Below are 16,503 nucleotides of genomic sequence, written 5' to 3' on the forward strand. Positions count from 1 at the left end.
ACCTATATGTCGTCTCGAGAATGAGATTTTGTCTCGACAGCGGAGTGTGCGCTGATTTGAAGCTTCTTGGTAGATTAAATCTGTGTACCCGACCGAAACTCGAACCCGGGGCCCTTGCCTTTCTCGGGAAACTGCTCTAGCAGCTAAGCTACCCATGCACGACTCACGCCCTCCCCCCCCCCCCCCCAACAGCCCCACCTCCGCCAGAGCACCCCGCCATCCACCCTCCAAACCCCACAGAAGCTCTCCTGCGAATCTTGCAGTGGTACTCCTGGAAGAACGGATATTGCGGGGACATGGCTTAACCACAGCGGAGGGGATGTTTCCAGAATGAGGCTTTCACTCTGCAGCGGACTGTGCGCTGATATGAAACTTCCTGGTAGACTAAAACTTTGTGCTGGACCGAGACTCGAAGTCGTGACCTTTGCCTTTCGCTGGCAAGTTTGGAAGACGAGGGACTGGCGGAAGTAAAACTGTGAGGACGGGGCCTGAGTCGTGCTTAGGTAGCGAAGATGGTAGAGCACTTGTCGTTTGAACATATGTCTGTCTATTTAACCTACATCTGTTCGAATTTTTGATACGGTATCATGTAAAAATTGAAAGTAAATCAGTCAGACATTTTCCAAATTTGTGAGAAATAATGTTCCTCAATAATATTTTATATTAATTATGAGAATGTTCCCCAATTAGGTTTTATATGTACATGATTTATCAGGTACCAGTGCAGATGTCTTTGTATGTGGTACCTTAACGCGTACACACATCAGTGTGCTGGTAGTTTTTTCGGAGAACCTTTCCACAATTGCATCGGATTTTTGCGCGGCCGCAGCTGCCCCACTAATTGGGCTACGCCTGTCGATATCTAATCACCATTTTCTGTCCATGCATCACACTTCGACACCTCACCTGCTGCCCAGTGAAAATTAAGCATTAATTATTACATGTACTTGGAGTTACTAAGCAACCTAAAAACGTACTACTCCTATCGGTCTGCAAATGACTTTCATACGTCTGTAATGTTGTTCAGTACACCATCCCCACTCACCAATAGAACTATATGCACATATACTCATTACAACCTGTATATTTATACATTATATTAAAAAGTATGAAGCCTATGTCTGTCCAAACGTTTATTAATGCATCGTGTAAAAATTGGAAGTTATTCAGTCAATTTCTTTATACAATTTTTGTTAACCATGTTAAACAACAACTGGTCTTCATATTGTAGTGTAGATTATGAGCCGATGGCAGGAAATGGGGTTTGTTTTGCCCACGGCAGCGGCATCAGCCGACTAAAGGAGCCTCAGGTACGTAAGGAGAGGCCAAGGGGTTCCTTTTGGTGTGTTGGTGAGGGGAACCATCGGCCTTAGGAATACAACGGTGACTGTTGACTGCTGACTATGACAGGCAATAGAAAATTAATAACTACGAACACTTTGAGCTGTCACAGCATGTTGTTGTTGTGGTCCTCAGTCCAGAGACTGGTTTGATGCAGCTCTCCATGCTACTCTATCCTGTGCAAGCTTCTTCATCTCCCAGTACCTACTGCAACCTGCATCCTTCTGAATCTGTTTAGTGTATTCATCTCCTGGTATCCCTCTACGATTTTTATCCTCCACGCTGCCCTCCAATACTAAATTGGTGATCCCTTGATGCCTCAGAATATGTCCTACCAACCGATTCCTTCTTCTAGCCAAGTTGTGCCACAAATTTCTCTTCTCCCCAATTAGTTATGTGATTTACCCATCTAATTTTCAGCATTCTTCTGTAGCACCACATTTCGAAAGCTTCTATTCTCTTCTTGTCCAAACTATTTATCGTCCACATTTCACTTCCATACATGGCTACACTCCATACAAATACTTTCAGAAACGACTTCCTGACACTTAAATCTATACTCGATGTTAACAAATTGCTCTTCTTCAGAAACGCTTTCCTTGCCATTGTTAGTCTACATTTTATATCCTCTCTACTTCGAACATCATCAGTTATTTTTCTCCCCAAATAGCAAAACTCCTTTACTACTTTAAGCGTCTCATTTCCTAATCTAATTCGCACAGCATCACCCGATTTAATTCGACTATATTCCATTATCTGCGTTTTGCTTTTGTTGATGTTCATCTTATATCCTCCTTTCAAGACACTGTCCATTCCGTTCAGCTGCTCTTCCAGGTCCTTTGCTGTCTCTGACAGAATTACAATGTCATCGGCGAACCTCAAAGTTTTTATTTCTTCTCCATGTATTTTAATTCCTACTCCGATTTTTCTTTTGTTTCCTTTACTGTTTGCTCAATATACAGATTGAATAACATCGGGGATAGGCTACAACCCTGTCTCACTCCCTTCCCAACCACTGCTTGCCTTTCATGCCCCTCGACTCTTATAACTGGCATCTGGTTTCTCACAGCATATGAGTTACCAAATGAAATCTGAAGATGTCAGTAAACACTACATAAGTCACATTTCATTTATTTGACTTGTTCTAAAATTCTCAGACAATTTTACAAGAAGTAAAATGCATGGTATAACAGGTACAGGTATAATCGCAGATTTTTTTATCAGTGGCACCTTAACATGTAAAATACGTAAAGTACAGGTTGTAACAGGTACAAGCGCAGATATTTTTAGACGTAGGTCCTTAATGTGTACACAGGTCTGTGTGTTCGTTGTTTTATCTATCTGTCGAACACGCTTCCTGCACTGTCATAACTACACCACTATGTGAACTATGTCTTTCAATGTAGGCTAGACATTTTAGGCCCACAAGTTGACAGTTCAACACCTGAGCCGCTGCTGAGGGGAAAAATAAATATTAATAGCTTCCTCCTTCAACGCGTACATGAAGGCATTACTAGCCTCGTAACAGCTGTAAAATTAGTGAGTAAATGACTAAATACTAACGTGATATTGTTCAGTACACCGCTCTGAGTCATCAATAGAAATATCAGCACTTACGCTCGTTACACACTGTATAAACAATGCTAGGTAAAACCTGAAAGGAGATGCAAACTCTAAAAGCACAAATGAGCAGAAGGCGGAAGTATGCTCCTTCTGACCTGTTCGCGTTTCAAATGGTTCAAATGGCTCTGAGGTCATCAGTCCGCTAGAACTACTTAAACCTAACTAACCTAAGGACATCACACACATCCATGCCCGAGGCAGGATTCGAACCTGCGACCGTAGCGGTCGCGCTGTTCCAGACTGTAGCGCCTAGAACCGCTCGTCCACCCTGCCCGGCCTGGTCGCGTTTATTCATATAACTGTTCTTAGCACACATTTAGTGTGTGCAGGAAATCTTAAGTGAGTCTGATTTAGATTTGTTTTAACGTATTGTGTAATATTGTATGGTTTATGTCTTGTGAGGCCACAAAGCAACAACGATGGATCCAAAAGTTATTTTAATGTGATATATACACACGGAAATATTCATAATTTTGCATGTTGCTCAGTATTAAACTCTAATTCAGTAGTATGTGACGGCACAGGGAGCATTCTAGGGCTCAAACAGGCGCCTACGTGACCTTTGCACCAATCCGTGTCTTTCGGCTGTTGGTGTACTGTAGTCCTGGGTTTCGACAACCGTGTCAGCAGTTCCGTTGAGCAAACGACAGGCTGTTCGGAAATCAGTGTCAGGGCGGCGAAACGCAAGGACGAGCTGACACGGACTTATTCTGAGAGCAGAACGCTGGACCTGGCGTAATTCAACTGATTTCAAGCCGGGAAATCGGGATTTGATATATTCTGAACGCATCTTGATGTTGAAGCTCTTTTGTCTGTGTTTGCTTTAACAATAGCATATGTTTTTGAGTGGGGTCCGCCTTTAGCAAAACACAATTTTGTTTATGGTCCCAGACATGTTTCACTGCAGTTGCACCATCAGCAGGTTTTTTTTTATTGTTGTGGCTGTTAAACATAAGGAATGCTCTTTACTGTTTACATACATACAAATATTAGTTTCTAGATTGTAATTAATGTGTGTGTGGGACGTAATCGAGAGGTTGGTTCCTCGCACAACGTCCTTCATCGGCAACACTTTCGCATTTATGGAAACCTATAAAGGCAGTATGGCTCATTATTTCTGCAGGGTACTTCCAACGCCTTGCTGAGTCCATCCCACGTCGAGCTGCTGCACTACGCTGGGTAAAAGGAGGTCCGACACGATATTAGGAGCTATACCATGACGTCACCTCACTGTATGTGGATACCGTCTGCAGACTATGTTGCGAGTGGAGTTAATAGTAAAGGATTAACAAATTAAAACGTCATTTTTCACGCTGAGTTTTTTGATGATGATCAACGAGAATGTAGTAAGTGAAAAACTTATTTCATTTTATCATTGTGTTCGGTTGGTCACAAGAAACAATTTCGAAAAGGTTTGAAATTATGTACAAAGTTTGCAAGTCACTAAGTACTATGAGTCTCAAACACAGGATGAATGTAGTCTGAGTGTTTGCGTACGGTTTGCTGTAACGCCTCAAGATGTGCACACAGTTCCTAACTGTATTCCTTGTCGTGTTATACACAGTATTGAAACTGAGATTATTTCTTGCCCCTGGAAACTGTCAGATAAGCAACTAGAAAATGGATTTGCGTCATGGACCATGGACCAGCTTACGCGTTCAGTGATATAGATCATTAGTCCTAGGATATATGTTCATTCAAATTCTAGTCGGACCACGGATTTCTCAGTCTACGTTTTAAAGGAGCCTTATGTCTTCAAGGATGTCAGGAGTCGCTAGAAACGACTCGCCATTCGGAATCCTTGTTAAACTTTAAGTCTCCATTCCCTGCTGGATACGTGGGGCAGTCGAAGCAGCGTTTAATTTAAAGACTTGCACTAGGCTTTAGACTCACACGAAATTATTATTATCCATTCAGTCATTTTTTTTAAATAATTCGCCATCCGGCACAAAATTTTTGAGACCGAAGCATAATATCGTATGTGCACACTAAGCCGCTGAAGCACTGGTGTACGAGAAACTTCTATGACAGACAAAGACGAGCCAGCCAGTGGTGTGTTTACCCACGCCGTCTGTGATATTAATGTCTCACTTCGTCCATAATTATTTACAGAAGACAGTGTGCAAGTTAGCTTGAAGGTAATATTTGAAGTTTATAACTTATCTATTTTGAACCTCAAGCCCATTGTTTTCTTATTCGTGAATTCGTGATTTCATTCGAAAGAAATAAAATGCGAAGTTTTTTTGTCGGTATAGAGTTGAATAGTTGGAAAAAAATCATGAATCAGGAGAAATTAAATATTTAATTTCTATAGGAGCTATAGACAAAAGTGAATAAGATGTATGATTCAATGAATTCAACTAATCAAGAAGTAAAATTTTATCTGCCATGTCGGCAGAAAATCCTAAGAAGGTTTGGTCTTATGTTAAACCAGTAAATGTGTAAAAGCCATCTGTCCAGTGTAGCGTGACCCTAACGGCATCCAAGGGGAGAATGACATCCAAGAGCAGCCAGAAATACTAATCTTTCTTTTCCTTTCCACGTTGCTTCACTGAGGAAGATCGTACTGCGGTGCCCCGTCTGAATCGTCGCACGAACCTCTAAGAGACTATTGATTGGCGACTTCATGTTGTCCTGTGCACCACGACCAGATAACAGGTTTACTTGAAAAAAAGAGACGGCATTGGTCGTATATTTTTTACTATTGCAAAATCGATTTTCTGTCACTGAGTGACCATCTTCAGTGCTATATTGTATAACTTAAATTGGGATGCACTGTTGTCACTAAGCTTACGGCGATCACATGTGATCGCCGTAAGCTTAGTGACAACAGTGCATCCCAATTTAAGTTATACAATATAGCACTGAAGATGGTCACTCAGTGACAGAAAATCGATTTTGCAATAGTAAAAAATATACGACCAATGCTGTCTCTTTTTTTCAAGTAAACCTCTAAGAGACTGATATCGAAATAAGCGACTACGGGGCAGAAATGCAACTGAAACCCCTCACCCGAGAAAAAGCCATGGGATATGACGGGCTACCAAAATGGTTCTGCATAGAGTATGCAGATAAACTTCCTCCTCTTCTGGTTGCTGTGTACCCTCAGCCACAGGAGAAGTTAAGCATTCCGAAGAATTCGAATACATTCTTCAAAAGTTTGATGATATTAGGGGTAAAATCAGAGTAAAACGTTATCTACAACCTGTACAGAAACCAGACTAAAGTTACAAGGCTCGAAGAACGTGAAGAGCTAGGTGTAGCTGAGAAGGGAGTGAGACAGGACTGTAGCCTGTGCCCGATGTTATTCAATCTGTGCATTGAACAAAAAGTAAAGAAAGTGTAATGGCAAAAAAAAAGATTTTATAATTTTTTTCGTTTCGCATTACGTAATGGAGTCGCCTCAGATTAGTCTCGACAAGAAAATGGATGTTCAAACTTCGTAGAAGACATGTTTTAACGTGCATTCCTTTGACATGTTATAATATCCAAAGACCGAGAGAAAAAGCTGACGAAAACCAGGTCGCAGTCAGAGACGCTCCATCACCAGAGCGAGTGGTTAGCAGCGCGAGTCAGCAATGCTTCTACTACCACTGCAGCTGGCCACCAGAAACGTTACCGAAGACCATGAAGAATGAACTCAACATGTACAAGGGATAAACACCGTTCTAAGATTGTTCGAAAAATGGTTCTTAGATCGATCCTCGAGGAAGGAAGCGTAAGTAGTCGCTGTTATGATGCAGACCGGTAATGGTTGGTCGTAGGACACTCATGTATCATAGTTTCATTCGGAATTCTCGTTCGTCATCAGAAATAATATACTCCGACAAGTAAATTGAAACTAATTTGTTCAAGATTCAGCAGCCAGTCTTAAGGTTGGGAGTTTAATCGATTGGTTTAGTACTGTGAAGTGTTGGTGTCTGCGTGACAGCCCAACGTGATTGCTAGATGAGTGCGTGATAATTTAGATTCGGAAGATAGTTTGTAGGCGTCCGTGTAACGCTACGCACTGTGGATTATAAGTACGTAAATACCGTACGCGATTATATGGAAGATCTGTTGATGAATTTTGAAGAATAGTAGGTCGTACTGGCTATTAGATGTTGTGGAGGTTTCTTTTCTTTGGTTAGGGATTTATGTGAACGTTAAAGAACTCATCCGTTAACTATCCAATATTTTGGATAGTTTGGAGTATTGATCGCGTACACCATACAGGGTGACACAGCTGATATAATAGTGGGTGTGAAGGAATACGGAGTGAGTATCGGCCACTTGGATTATTTTTATTGCGTGTTCTAAGGTATCTGAACAACGTTTGAGAACCACACGACCACCTACTGAGGTGAGACTTGTAGTTTTGAAGTCCGGCTGGAGCAACTTTACGTTATTGTACATTTTATACTGTGCCATATATCGCGATTGCCTTTGGAAACAGACTGTCTTCCTGTATTTTGATAGAGTCAAGGCAGAAAACGATCCAATCAACAACCGTTTAAAGGAGGGACGAACGGTGATTATCTCTTACTATTCAAGTGCTGTAATTGATAAAGTAACTTCAAGGTGTAGTGGGTACGCGAATGTCAACGCCTGAAGAGGTCTGAATTTTGCTAAAATCTTGTTTTTTGTTGGTGTACCATCCATTGTTCGTTATAAATGGGGGTGGGTATACCAGGATTGAAAAGGTGGATCTTTTCTAATCTGTCCGCTGTGACACGAAGTGTCAATCGAATCTGCATGGCGCATTATAGAAGCCAAGGAAAGCGTTGAAAAAGTAATAAAGGATCTGCGAGAAGAAATAAAAACTTTGCAGAAGACATTGTTGCGACAGCAAAGCATGTGGAAGAGCAGTTGAACGGAACTGATACAGTCTTGAAAAGAAATTATAAGATGGACGTTAACCAAAGTAAAAGAAAGGTAACGGAGTGTACTTAAATGAAACTAAGTGATGCGTAGAATGTTAGACGATCAATTGGGACACTAAATGCGGTAGACAGGATTTTGTTATTTGGGCAGCAAAATAACTGACGATAGTCAACGAAGAAAGCTGACTGGCAACAGCTAAGGAAGAATTTCTGGGAAAGGCAAATTTATTAACGTCGAATATAAACTGAACTGTTGGAAAATGTTTTCTAAAGGTATTTGTGCGGAAAGTATCATTTTCAAATGGTTCAAATGGCTATGAGCACTATGGGACTTAACATCTGAGGTCATCAGTCCCTATAACCTAGAACTACTTAAACCTAACTAACCTGACATCACACACAGCCATGTCCGAGGCAGGATTCGAACCTGGGAAAGTAGCTGTCGCGCGGTTCAAGACTGAAGCGTCTAGAACCGCTCTGCCACACCGGCCGGCAAAGTATCATTTTACAGAAATGAAATTGCCTCATAAGTAGTTCAGACAAGAAGAGAATACAATCTTCTGATATGTAGAGCTACAGAGAAACGTTGGCAATTAGACAGTAAAGTGGGATAACTGATGAGGAGGAACTCTATCGAACTGAGGAAGAAAGAAACTTACAGAAAAATTTAGCTAAAAGAAGGAATCGTTTAATAGGATATATTCTGAGAAATAAAAGTGCCATCAATTTGGTTGTGGAGTGAAGTTTGGAGGGTAAAATCTGTAGACGGATATGAAGGCTTGAATAGCGTATATCATCTCTAATAGATGTGGTAACAGTAATTCCAAAGACATATTGAGTCGCGCGCAGAGAGCTTCATCTTCGGACTGAAGACCACAGCAATCAATACGCAACTGATGAAGTGCGTTTCCGTATCTGTACAATGGTAATGTGGTTACATGTTCCGACTGTAGAGTCACAGATTGATGCGAACTTGTTGCCTCGCGCCGTCCTTCAGTTCCTCAATATTCAGAGGTACAGTTTTCATTCTTTTCTTGTCTCCTATTGATAATATGCCAGTTATCGTCGTCGCTATGTACCATGCCATTCAGCCATAATTGCTGTTACCGACAGTGTACCAAATGTCTGAGCTGGGGGAGGGGGAGGGGTGAGATATGAAGATTGAGTTACTATTAATTTGGGAATGGGAGATGTGTGAAGGAAACAAGGCACAATTTCTTCCAAAGTAAATCTGAAAAGTTTTGAAAACTGTTTATTAGTTACCGAGCATATTAGACGCAACTCTTCGTGGTGGGTACGTGATAAAATAAATAACTCTGGGAAGACGACGGGGTCATCATGCTATGCTGACGTGCCACACTACAGTCCTATGTTAAACGGCGACACTGTTTACTTCCTCACAGGGTCAACAGATCAATACGGCTGCTTTACATTTATAATACGTTGCTGCGTTAGTTTGTAGTTTTTTTGTTTTCATGCTGGTGTTCGATTGCTATGGGTTTATTTATCGATTGCCATTTTTTATTGGCTGTTCACTGTTGCTATTTGGCCGGCCCCTGTGGCCGAGCGGTTCTAGGCGCTTCAGTCTGGAACCGCACGACCGCTACGGTCGCAGGTTCGAATCCTGCCTCGGGCATGGATGTGTGGGATGTCCTTAGGTTATTTAGGTTTAAGTAGTTCTAAGTTCTAGGGGGACTGATGACCTCAGATGTTAAGTCCCATAGTGCTCAGAGCCATTTGAACCATTTTGGAACTGTTGCTATTTGAGTTTACATATTATCGTTTTGTCGTTTGGAGCTGTGGACGCTAGTAAATGGGATGCCAATTGGAGAAATCGGAACATCTGCGATACAGTCTTCTGTTTGAGTTTAGCAGAGGGGTGACAGCAGGAGCAAGAAAATGGTTTACCCGGTTTAAGAAGGACTGTCTTGACATTAGTGACACTTTGTGTTGTGGATTGGCCAGAGCGCCAACCCACAATGAGAGGAAGCCGAAAGGCACGCGTTAAGCTCACGCAGGCTGGCGTGAGGTCTGGAACAAGGCCAAGGTATTTAGACTAGCAAAAAAGGTACGTAGCTTCTGGAATACTTAACTTTAATCCATAATTGGTGAACATCGGTCTGACGGTACATGCATCACAAGATAAATAGCAATTGATAATGGCGCCTTGCTAGGTCGTAGCAAATGACGTAGCTGAAGGCTATGCTAACTATCGTCTCGGCAATTGAGAGCGTAATTTGTCAGTGAGCCATCGCTAGCAAAGTCGGCTATACAACTGGGGCGAGTGCTAGGAAGTCTCTCTAGACCTGCCGTGTGGCGGCGCTCGGTCTGCAATCACTGATAGTGGCGACACGCGGGTCCGACGTATACTACCGGACCGCGGCCGATTTAAAGGCTACCACCTAGCAAGTGTGGTGTCTGGAAGTGACACCACACTTTGCGTTTGGGAAGAGCTTCGGAGTTCGATAGAGATCTTTTAAACTCATTAATCCACTCGAGAACTGGCAAATGTGATGAACTGTGATCAGTCCACCGTCGTGTGACATTTGGATGTAATCAGGGAGGTTCAAAAATCGGGTGTATGGGTATCGCAACTCTAAGCCAAAATCACAAAAATCAGCAGGTGGCCTTATAGGCATCTCTGCTGCTCGCCATCAATTGTTTCGTGAACAACACCGACCATTTCTGTCGTGTCGAGAAATGGTGCCTTTATGCTAACGTAAGGAAAAGAGAGGAATGGTTGAGCCCAAAGAAAGCAGCAGCTCCTCGTACAAAGAACTGCGCGCATCCACAAAAGACAATGTCATGTAATCGCCACTGCTGACATTTACTGTCAATAGCTGAGACGTCCTTCAGGAACAGTCCGAGAGCAACGAACAAGGAGATTGCGTGAAGTGATGCTACTCCACGATAACCCCCGCATTCTGGTAGGCTGCCAAAAAAAAAAAAAAAAATAAAATAAAAAAAAAAAAAATAGAAACCAGCACAAAGGAGATGGGTTAGGAATTCATTCCGCACCCACGTTATTCAGCTGATCTTGTGCCCTCAGATTTTCACCTTTCCCGCCATGTACCAAACAACCTTCAAGGAACTTCCTTGCCGGATGAAAATGCGCTCCGAACATGGCTCGACGAGATCTTCGCCTAAAAAATAACGTCCTTTCTACAGTCGTGGAATCGAAAAGTTACCCCAGCGTTGGCAAACTGTTGTAAACAATGAAGGAGAATATATTATTGCTGGCTAAGGTCTCTGTTATGTGTATCTGTTGTATTTAAATGGTTAGAAAAGCGCTACGAACTTATGCACCAACCTAATATATAAAGAGAATGCACTACCAACAACAAGAGTTTCAAAAATACAGCAACTAGGAAGAATATAAAAGGCTGTAATCATGTTGACCGTAATGGAGCTCCTAGTAAAATATTTAAATCTCATGCATATTTCGTAGGATTATCCTTATGCTATCCGTGTAATCTGTGAGAAACTTGGGGACTATTTCATAACATACTTGCATATGCTTAGGAACAGCGATCTGTAAAACTGGAGATAAGCGAAACTTCACTCCTTGCAGTGATTTCAAAAGTCTATGAGAAAGCGGCCGTGATAAAAAAAAAATGGCTTTTTAACTGGGCATAAGATCTCTCCACAGAGAAAGCAATACCGAGTCTGAGAAACTAATTTGTTGTTAAGGTAAGCTAGTTATCGTACCCTGTCGCTATATTTTGTGTACTTGCCGAGATCTTTGAGTGTGTAGATGACATAATTCTACTTGGGAAACTAGTTAATTGTGTCATTAATGGCATTTCTCCTCCAGAGATGGAATCTCACCTTCATGATGGAAATCATATGGAGTCACAGGCATGGGGTAGAGGGCGGGGGGCACATGACGTGTGAAGTCCCACAGATATCTGTGCTGAACCCAATTTTTTTCTTAACCTACGTTAATGATGTTTCGAAGACTTTAAAGTGCTGTTCCGAAACTAATAAGTTTGCTGCTGCCACAGGGACATTAATCAAAGGTACAATCTCAGCCTTACAAAACAATGTCAGTTGATAGCTGAAGAAGATTACGTGTGATTCACAGTTGACATTTTGAGTTTTAATATCAGAACGATTCATATTATGCAACGTGAGACATGCAATAATGATCAGGTGCCAACAGAAACAGGCACTGCTGGCCACAAACGAAGTGAAACGAAATGTGTAAAATGCATTGGGAACCAAATGGAAAACAAGATAAACTCATAAGTAAACTAATCAAGGAGCTCAGTTTAGCGTGTTACGCCGAGAAGTATTTCCCACAGTGTCGATCTCAAGACTAGAGTGTTAGCTTATTCTGCGTATTTTCACTCCGTGTTTGCTTACGGAATTACAGTTCTGGGTCATTGCACCTAAAGGAAACCCTTAATTCACAAGGTGTGGCCTGAGAGACCACACTAGAGTTTTCGAAATCTCGCTCCAAGGTAACTTCTAGCGGAGTGCTTCTGTGTTCCACCTACCTTCCTGAAATCGCCAACTCTGTAATGTTCTACTCTTCGAGGAGTTACTGTCTTCCTTTGTTGCTGAACGTGTTCTTGACACACTTTGGGTCCCCTAGACCGCGCCTCGTCGATTGCGTGCCTGTTTTCTTACTATAGCAAAAAATTTGTTCCCAGGAATGTGTCAATTTTAACGATCCTAAGTTTGATGAATTTGCTTTTCGAAGATCAGAGGAACATGCCAATGACATAGATCAAGAAATAGAGGAACACCACGACGGTTTGTCAATAACCTGTGATCACAATTCTGCTGGTGAACAAGACCATAATTCACAGCAATAAATTCAGGACAATGTTGTTGGACTACTTCCTGTTTCTCCAATAAAATATTTAAAGTGTTACTATCGGATGTGTCCTGAGTTACGGTACAAGAGAATACAGATCCCATCGAATGCAATTTTCATTTGCAAGTTTAAACGCTAGAATTTAGTTTTATGTGAAAATTTACATGCAACAAAGGTAACATAATTTCTCAGAATGTAAAATTCAATCCTCTAACAGTTTGTTTATGTGTACTACTTAAAAAACCGCACGACGGTTATGATTTTACGAGATAAAAAGTGAAATATCGCACGTTTTATTTAGTGGAATAGAAACAAAGAAGATCATTTAAATAACACTGAAGTAATTGTAAAAATAAATGTTATATAATTGACATGAAAGTTTTCAAATGATTTTTCCCCTAAATCTCAGTTTTAACATTGAGTCCCTAGAGACCGTATGTCGTAGAATATGTTACAGAAAAGTCACCTCGTGAATTAAGGGTTTATCAATGCTTTATCGAGTAACAGCGAACAGCAAAGACAAGTAGACAACCCTACAGAATTATGTTTAAGAATTTTGAAATTGTTTTATTTCCTAACAAATTTACTGTTTAATGGGTTTTGTCGCTGGCAATAAAACTCATTTCGAAGTAAGTGAGATTTAGACAATCACAGTACATTACACCAAAATAGTTTCATCTGGACTTTGACTCTTAGTCCACGTGTCAGAATGAACTTACGTGCTCTAGTGGGAAGATATTCAAGAAGCTTCAATCTACAATTAAGCAGCCTGCCTAACAGTTGAAAAAGCAATAAAATAATTCCTCAGTAGTTACGCTTTCCACATGTTATCGGTATTTCTGTATTCAAGAAGTGTTCAGTTGGATTGACCAGAAAGAGTAGTAGTAAAACTGCCTGACAAGTAGTGAAGCGCTGCAAATAGGACTCAGTGATTAGAAATGGTGGTCAGTATCATCTTTCAAGAGAAAACGATCGTAGTGAGTAGTGAAGTAAATATTAAGGTAAAAGTGGCAGGAACAGCTGTTTAGAGTATCTGCGGAGATTGCAGCTCTTTCCAAAATAGCACCTTTCCATCTGATTTACTCGATTTATTTTCGCTATCATAGGCACATTAATTAGTGCAGAGACGGGTTATAGCTGAACTGGTAGAGATATGAAGTTCTTGAGTTCCTGCCACCCGCTTGTCTTTTGTTAATGTATACGAGTACCTTGGCTCGATCGACATCCATGGAGGGAGTTCTCGAACTGCTGGTAGAACGTGCAGAACACGGTTAATGAATAACTGGGAACAATTTCTTTAAGAATCATCGTTATGGATGTGAACGAGCAACAGATCTAGAGACACTGGAAGGCAGACAGACAGCTACCTAGTGCTGAGACAGAGACAGAATAAATAGTACGTATTATTTTTCTGTTAGGCGTGTGACATTCTTTTAGACGCGACTACTTCTCATATTCTGATTTTACTAGTTTTGGCTTGCCTGATAGCTGGTGATTTACCGTCAATAACGTAATAAATCAGACATCCAAGTTGCCTCTTCTTACTTAGTTTAGTGAAAATGTTTATCACACACAGTCATCACGGATTTCGAAAACATCGTTCTTGTGGAACACAACTAGCTATTGACTCATACGAAGTGCTGACTGCTGTCGACAAGGGGTTCCAGACTGATTCATTGATTCCATGGTTCTATATTTCCAGAAGACTCCTTGAACCGTATCTCAAAATCGGCTTGTAATCAAATACCATGCTTATGTAATACCGTCTCAGTTACTCGACTGCCCGCATCTCGTGGTCGTGCGGTAGCGTTCTCGCTTCCCACGCCCGGGTTCCCGGGTTCGATTCCCGGCGGGGTCAGGGATTTTCTCTGCCTCGTGATCGCTGGGTGTTGTGTGCTGTCCTTAGGTTAGTTAGGTTTAAGTAGTTCTAAGTTCTAGGGGACTGATGACCATAGATGTTAAGTCCCATAGTGCTCAGAGCCAGTTACTCGACTAGAATCGTGATTTCCGGTCAGAGAGGTCACAGTTTGTAGTAACTGTTCTAAAGTCATCGAGTAAAGGAGAAGTGATATCTGCTGTTCCTTAAGGTAGTGTTATAGGGTCTCTGCTGTTCCTTATTTATATAAAAGATTAAGGAGACGGTCTGAGCAGCCAACTTAGATTATTTGCGGATGATGATGTCGTTTATCGTCTAGTAAAGTCATCAGAAAATAAGACAAATTGTACGATTTAGAAAAGAGATGTGTATGGTGCGGAAATTGGGAATCGACCCTACATAATGAAAAGTGTAACGTCATCCAAATAAGTGCTAAAATGAAACTGTTAATCTTCGGTTACACGATAAAAAAATCAAATCCGAAGGCCGTTAATTCAACTAAATGGGTAGGAATTACAATTACGAACAACATAAATTCGAAAAAAACACACGGGAAATGTTGCAGGAAAGGTGAACAAAGAACTGTGTTTTATTTGCAAAACACTTAGAAGATGCACCAGATCTACTAAAGAGACTGACTACATTACGCTTGTCAATTTCTTTTGGAGTACTGTTGCATAGTATGGGAACCCTACCAGGTAGGATTAACAGAGTACACCGAGAAAGTCTAAAGAAGGACAGCAAGTTTTGTATTATCGATAAATGGGAGAGGAGATGCCAAGGACATGATTTGGGAGTTGGGGAGGATATCATTAAAACAAAAGCGTTTCTCGTTGCGGTGGAATCTTCTGACGAAATTGCAATCACCAACTTTCTCCCCCAAATGTGAAAATATTATGTTGATGTCGACCTACGTAGGGAGATACGATTGTCCTACAAAATAAGAGAAATCAGAGCTGACGAGGAAAGATAAAGGTGTTCGTTTTTTCCGCGCGCTGTTCGAGAGTGGAACAATGGAGAATTATTGTGGAGGTGATTCGATGAACACTCTGCCAGGCACTTAAGTGTAGTTTTCAATGTCGCCATGTAGATGCAGATATCTAATACTTTTTTTTTTGTAAGTTCCGAGAGACGTTAAATACAGTTGAAATGCATTATCGTTTTACGGAAGAAGTCTCTACCGTTTCTATTTTCATTCTGATGTGGCAAGCTTATATAAAAAGAAACGTCTGTCCGGGTACATGTTAAAAAACTTGCGACAAGAACAGTAGCAACTACTGCTATTACCGCCATTATTTAAATTATGCTGCTCAAGTGTGTAGCTGACGCGAACTGGTAAAGGGTCTTGCAGAAACTAGAGTAAAATAGAAAAAAAAGCCTCGGTTCTATCTTTTAGTGTCCCTCATTTTCACGGTCACCTCTTTAGAGAATGAGTGACACTTGGAAGAGGAGACTGCCAAGCTGAGTGGAGTCACATGTACAGCACACTACACCATATCGCACCATATTACACCATACCACACCATACACCACACCACACCACACTACACGCGTGGCGCAGAGACTCACCGGATACGGCCCGTCCCGCGCCGAAACAGCCAGTGCACAGTGGCCGGCCGGCTGAGACACCTCCTCCCCCCCCCCCCCTGCCTGACGCTGCCGTGGCTGCATCCTCCCACCCACTCTGCCCTCTATAAGGCCTCTGCTCCCGACCGCCTGCCACCATCACAGCGATAACCTCTGCACACGTCTGACGTTCGTTACATTTCTGCGCAACGCCTCACACCGTAGGCGCCAAGGGCGCGCGATAACAATTAGGCTGCGGTCAGAGTGCCCCCGCCAACGGTCATCAGAGGCCATCGCCAGAGGTCACACGGTAGTACCTGTCGACAGCTGGGTCAGAGTGCGTCCTATCTCAGTTGTCAGTTTTTGACCTGATCGAGGTGGTTAGGCTAGCTTAGACTCTGTGTTATGTATGA

At 41.8% G+C, this 16,503-nt stretch overlaps 1 protein-coding gene across 2 annotated transcripts in view; it reads right to left on the reverse strand.

Annotated features, from left to right (window-relative positions):
• LOC126263054 (26S proteasome non-ATPase regulatory subunit 10-like) overlaps window positions 1-16,179 on the reverse strand; it is a 55,620-nt gene extending 39,441 nt beyond the window's left edge. Inside the window, exon 1 of one of the 2 annotated variants that reach the window (XM_049960030.1) lies at window positions 16,094-16,179. The gene's annotated coding sequence lies outside the window, so the exon portion shown is untranslated. Of the gene's footprint in view, window positions 1-15,942; window positions 15,966-16,093 lie in introns of those variants that run through there. The other variant, XM_049960031.1, reaches the window with a different exon arrangement.
• Window positions 16,180-16,503: the final 324 nt, after the last annotated feature.

The sequence above is a fragment of the Schistocerca nitens genome, chromosome 6, assembly GCF_023898315.1.
Source record: "Schistocerca nitens isolate TAMUIC-IGC-003100 chromosome 6, iqSchNite1.1, whole genome shotgun sequence".
NCBI lineage: Eukaryota > Metazoa > Arthropoda > Insecta > Orthoptera > Acrididae > Schistocerca > Schistocerca nitens.